Source organism: Cryptomeria japonica, chromosome 3 (genome assembly GCF_030272615.1).
Source record: "Cryptomeria japonica chromosome 3, Sugi_1.0, whole genome shotgun sequence".
In the NCBI taxonomy this organism is placed as follows: domain Eukaryota; kingdom Viridiplantae; phylum Streptophyta; class Pinopsida; order Cupressales; family Cupressaceae; genus Cryptomeria; species Cryptomeria japonica.
The window spans coordinates 856,127,185-856,134,096 of record NC_081407.1 but is presented as its reverse complement, the minus strand read 5'-3'; positions in this window follow the sequence as shown (position 1 = coordinate 856,134,096).

Sequence of the window (6,912 nt, the reverse complement as noted above, 5' to 3'; positions counted from 1 at the left end):
AACATGGAATAGATATACCTTTGTTTTGTACACGTTGATAGTGTGATGCAAGATTTAATGAACAACAGGAATAAGTCAAAGATTCACAACGTGGGAGTTCATGCTAGTTAGTTGGTTGAAGACAAAGTCTCAACAGGATGAGTATTGAAGGATTCAACAATCGGTTATCTATAGCTCAGAGAATGTAATTGTGAAACTTCAGTATTCATGTTTATTGGAGAATAAATCTAGGAGGGATACTTATTCTATATTTCCTCTATAGTTGAAACAACTTGAGTGTTTCCTATTTGGAGTGTAACTCCCTGTCCTCTTTCTTATGTCCTAATATATGGCATCCTCCTAATGTTCTGGGAGTGAACCTGCCAGTAGTTAGTTAGTTAGGAGTTTCTTTATTATAAATAAGTTCAAATATCATTTCTTAGGGATGGTGAACATCAGCTATTTTAATTTCTCAGTCTTTTATTGCAGAACAATTTTCAACAAATAATATGATGTAACAAGTGTTTTTAGATTAATAAGACGATACTCCAATTTGTAGTACTTATTTGAGTTATGTGAAGACTTGCTAAGGGGGGCCACTTAGTAGGAATTCCACCCTCTATGTTCAACAGTTATTTTCCTTCAGTATTTAGTTTTTTTTCATGGTAGTTGATTGTTCTCGTAGCCACTAGAAGTCATCCTGTGACTGTTCTTGCAACCACTGGAAGTCATCATGTGACTCTTCCTACAACCAAGGCAAATAGAGTAGATTCCTACCTGCTTGCTATGGACCAAGTTGATATTTTTTATAAATTCAAGGTAGTTCCTGGGTAAAAGTACAAACCTGTGTCCCTCTTTTATAAAGGAAAATGCTAACAACACTAAAACTGTTCAAGTTCAACGTCACAAAAGTGGCATTTCTATTTCATATTTGAAGATGATGTAAATTGATGAAATGTGTAAAATTGGATGAAGTTTATGCCTATTATTTTTTAAAAAAAAATTGAACAACATTTGATATGTTTTTTTAATTTTTTAAGTCCATTTTTTAATTGCTGAAAAATATTGCAAATCAGGGGTTTCACCTCCCACCAAAAAACTATATGTAAATAATCTTGTTTTTCCTTGATTTTGAAATGTGTTTTAGATGGCATGCATAGCCAGTGCAAAAAAAAAAGATTTGTTTTCGATGTATAATTTCACCGTTATAACAATTCAAAGTCGAACTTACCCGAAATCTATAGTTTTCGTCTCCCACCATATTTCCCCTATCAAATATATACCAATCCCAAAACAAATTATATATTATTGAAGAGGACTCTCTCCTCTAGTGTTATATATAATTTTTAAATTTTTCTGATGTGATTTACTATTTTTCTTTGCCTTACCTTTCTCTTCTTAGACAACATCCCTAGTCCTTTTTGGAGTTTCGGTTTGAATATTGACATTGGGATCTGCTAAAGATTCACTTGTATTTCTAGTTGAAGGTTCTGCTACAGGAAAGTTTGTAGCAGAGGCAACCCTAGATGTTGAAGCTTCTGGGGTTGATTTAACAGTTTACTCTATTTTCTTAACCCTTGATTTTGAAGATTGGCCCCTAGTTCTAGCATTTGTTACCTTAATTTTTTTTATTGTCGCGAATTCATCTCAAGTCATCTGGGAGACATCTTGTAAAGACCTTTCTACAAGCAATTTAATCAAACAATGATGAGAGTTGGAGTTTGACCTACCTTTCTATGTTTCAGCTACCATGAATGAGAATAAATTGTATGACATTTAGCACATTCATCCTTCGACCATGTCTTGGGTGACTTAGCAGTTTGAAATGAAGAGAATGGAGGCAGGATTATCTACCCTCATAGGTAAGATATTTGATCACGTACACTACTAATTGTTTCCATTTTTCTAGCAAGAAAAGTCTCCTAGTCCCCTGTTTGTCCACATTAAGAGGAGGGTCACGAGGTCTAGAGAACTCTACCCTAGCAGACCTAGCACCTTTAGACTCAAGATATTTTTCTCCTTCCATCAGTAGCCTTGAGACCATTTCTATTCATTTTTCTATAGCAATTACTTTCAGTCCTTTTAGCATTGCTTCACCATTGGAAAATGTTTGAGCAAATTCTAAAGCAATATCATTGTCAAACCTGATAAGCTTCAGGAAATAATCCATCCAATCACATGGTATGAATTATAACTCACAAATTTGATCCTACAGAAGTATGGTATGAATTGTAGGCTCATTTCTTATAAGAGACCCTCCCATGGTTTACCTTTAGTTGTATGCTTCTGATTTCTGAAAACTCTGTTCTAAAAATTCATATATTTCCTGCAACTTTTGATCTTCTGCCAAGACAAAACCCTTCAAATTCATATTTCTTGGCTTATCACATAATATGACAATTAAATTCATTATATAAGGCTATTATGACTTAAAATGTTGGCGGTGTCAGTACAACTAGGCTTAAGCATGCAATTTTTAAAAGGGAGGCCATACCACCTAATATGGACTATCATAAATGACATTGGCATATTTCAAAAAGATTTGTTGATGTAAGATTTGTTGATGGACGTGGATGACACATTATAACACAGCATACCTCCCCCCCCCCCCAACCTAAAGTTTGATAGGTGTACTCACATGTCATACATGAAAGCAGAAAAGAATGTGCTATGTGAAATATTCATATTAATTGAATTGTAGTAAAATAAATGCATCTGAAAGAAATAATATACACGTGTTAAGTACATACCTGGAGCATGTAGAATGCACAAGATCCAGTCATGGTGGAAGTAAGTACAATACCGAATTGATTAACTGGCTAAAAAGAAAAATGGAAGTGGAGTGAATGTGGAAGAGAAGAACATGAGATGGAATGATGATGTATTTATTGATGGAGAATTTACTCCCACAAAAAGTGGAAGTGTTTATTATGCATGTGATGACATGACTAGGGAGAAGGTGGAACATCAAGTCCACCTTCTTTGGCTATAGGAATTTCGGAATGGGAAGATGCATGGAATCACTGCAGGAACTCCTGTTTTGAAGAGGGCTTATGATAAATCTTCAGGCGATGACCATTGACTAGTAACTTGAATTTCACTAGGTCAATAGTTATGAGTTGCACGGCTCCATTTGGAAAAACTTTTGTGATTTCATATGGGCCTAACCATCTTGTTTGTAATTTGCCTACATTATCCTTATATCTAGAATCATAGAGGAGTGCCCAATCTCCTATATGGAACTGCTTTTCCCTGATATATTTATGATCATGCCATTTGATCCTTTGATTTTGTAGCATTTATGTTTGATATAAAGTTGATTTCCAGATTTCATCTAAGGCATTTAACCACAGAATTATTTCCTTTTGTGTTGCAGATATGTCCATTCCAATTTCAAGTGTTGTCCTTAATGTTTTATGTTCAAATTCAATGGGCATCATTATTGTTTTACCATATAACATTTCAAAAGGAGTAAATCTTGTTGTGGTTTTCCATGATGTTCTATATGCTCATACTACTTCAGGTAGTCTAGCTACCCAATATTTTTTGTGCAGAGCCACTATTTTAGTGAGAATAGCTTCAATTTTCCTATTTGTGATTTATGCCTATCCATTAGCTTGTGGATGGTAAGGTGTAGTTTTTCTATGCTTAGTATTGTATTCATTTACCAATGACATAATAAGAGTGGAGGTAAATTGATCCCCTTGATCTGTTACTATTTCTTTGGGAACTCCATAACGCGTGAAGATTTCTTCATAAATAAATTTTGCTGCTTTGTTATCCCTTGCATGCTTCATGGTCTTAACTTCAACCCATTTTGTCACATAGTTAGTACAGACCAAGATGTAAGACTTGCCATTTGATAGAGAGTCAATGGGTCCCACAAAATCAAGTCCCAATTTGTCAAAGGGTGTTACCACCACTTGTGGATATAATGGCATTTCATCTGATCTTGTGGGTCTACCCATTCTTTGACATCTATTACATTTTCTGGTGTATTTGGATGCATCTTTGTGTAGGGTAGGTCAATAGTATGTTGTATTGAGTATCTTAATGGTTGTCCTTGTAACTGCAAAATGTCCTCCACATGGCTCATCATGGTATGCATGCAAGATGTCATAAGTTTCATCCTCCCAAACACACCTTCTCATTACTTGGTCTGGTCCAGTATAGAATAGACACCCTGCTACCCAAGAGAAATTGAAACTCTTTTCAACAAGCAATCTCTTTTCTTTTCTTGAGAAATGAGGAGGAATCCTGTGAGCAACTAGGTAGTTATCTATGTCAGCATACCAAGGTGTATAGACAACAATATAAAACAAATGTTCATATGGAAGTGAGTCATTAATGACTTGTAGATCTTCATTTGTTGTTAATCTGGATAGAAAATCTGCTACCACATTGGCTTTCCCTGGCTTGTCAACAATGGTGATATCAAATTCTTGTATCAATAGTATCTGATGCTCTACAAAAAGGGAAGGTTAGTCAATGATATCAAGACACAAACAAGAAGAAAAGGGAAACCGTTAGTGTCAAAAATCACAAACAAAATACTTTCCTACACAAGCATATCAAAAGAGATATCAAAAGCATGATAAAATATCTAACTAAGAAGGTAAATATGATGAGGCATCTCCAAATGCCTCCTAAAATGCTCTTGGTTTCTTCTCCCTTGTTCCTCTCCTCTCCAAGTTCCAAAATAGTGTAGCTCTCAGCAGCTTTTTGCACCATGGATGCTTATGGAGGTTTGAGATCGAAGTATTTGCTCTAAATGTAAATAAAGAAGCTAATACTAAGCTATTGATACTAAAATGATTTATTTTATCCAAAATGACAATATATTAGTTGATTATGCTAAAATGTTCTCTCAAAATGTCTATAGCTTAAATGCATACGAGTTTTCAGGATTATGATTATGAAGAAATGGGCTCTATTTATAGGAAAAATGGAGCAATGGATGGTTGAGATTGAGTAATCTCAACAAGGGTCAGGTTTCAATGGTTCATGATTCATGTGAGGGCTTTCAACCCAATCCCAGGATGACAAGTGTCAATGTGAGATAGGTTGAGATGAGAGGGAATAAGCATTAAATGGTTGACATGACTTTGGGAGTTAAGGTTAAGGTTAGTTGAATGAATAAACTCTTTATTCAAAGAATAAAGCTTTTATCCAATGGATAAACTCTTGTGCAAAGGCAAGAGGGATAAATATGGTCAAAGCAATAAATACTTGAGGAGACCCATGAGTGCAAGTTGAAATAACCATAAATGGTTATGTAAGAGCCATTAATGGTCATGTAAGAGCCATTAGTGGTTTTGGAAGACTTTGGAGGTTAAATTGTTGAACACACAAAGCATTTAATGCTTTTCAAAGACTTTGGAGTCTTTGAGAAGTGACTTAAAGTTGTTTAGGAATGTGACAATAATTAGGGAATGGATTAGGCTAATTAGGAAGGGGTTAGAAGAATCTAGAAGGGTTTTAGGAATGCAAGTGGGTTTGGTGGGTGAGGGAAAATAGGATTTTATTAAAATAAAAATTCATTTATTTCAATAAATGTGTGCAAGTTGCATTTGTAGGAAAATGCAAGTTGGGGGGGGATAAATGATTTAAATAAATGTTTTATTTAATTTATTTAAAAGAGGAAAAAGGGGGATTTTATTAAATAAATAGATTTTATTCATTTAATTGATTTGAATTTGGTTTAATGAATTAATTAAAATAAATTTAATAATTTATTTAATTAATAGGAGAATGTTTGGAGATGAATTAATTAAATATTAATTTAATTAACTAATGGCTAGTGGATTTTTAATCAAATAAATAGGGAATATTCATTTAATTAAAATGGACAGATTTATGTGACTACAATATCCATCTTGATAATCTCCCTAAAATTGAGGGTTTACTCATTAGGTATTTAATGATTGCATGATCTATATGAACATATATTTAGTACCCGGTGATGTAGTGTATGAACTTATTAAGTGCATTTATGATTGCTAACATATCTTTTTCAGTAATAGTATAGTTAAATTCAGATCCTTGCAAATTTTTACTAACAAAGTAAACAATATTTTCTACATTGACTTATTTTTGTCCTAAAACAACACCTGTAGCATAATTCGATGCATCAATATGGATATGAAAGGGGAGTGCCCAATTGGGTCCCTTAAGAACATGTGCTTGGTTTAATGCTATTTTTAGTTTAGAAAAGACTTTCTCACACTGTGGTGCTCATTGGAATTCAGCATCTTTTATCAATAAATTATACAATGGTCCTACCATTGTACTGACATCTTTTATAAACCTCCCGTAATAGCCTACATGTCCTAAAAAACTTCTGACATCTTTTTCTTTACCAAGAGTAGAGATATTTAGAATTACCTCTATTTTAGTAGGGTCAACCTGGATACTAGCTTGTGAAATGAAATGGCCAAGCACAACTCCCTCTTGCATCACCATAAATCACTTTTCACTCTTCAAGGACAGGTTGTGATCCTCGCATCGCTGCAAAACAAAATTCAAGTGGCTTAATGCTTCCTCATATGTGCCCCACCAGTAAAGTCATCCATGTAGATCTACATGCAATCATGTGAGATATCTAAGAATATTCTTATGATTTCTCTCTGAAAAGTAGTTGGAGCATTACATAATCCAAATGGGAGTACATAGTAGGCATAGGTTCCCCATGGATAGGTAAAGGTCCTTTTTTCTTGGTCCTCAGGTGCAATTTTTATCTGGTTATATCTACTAAAACCATCCAAGAATGATAAGTACTGCTTTCCTGCTAAAGAATCGAACACTTAGTCAATAAAAGGAAGTGGAAAATGATCCTTATTAGTTGCAACATTAAGTTCTCTATAATCTACATAGACCCTCCATTTTCCATTCCTTTTAGGCACTATAACTAGAGGGGATACCCATTGACTGTCA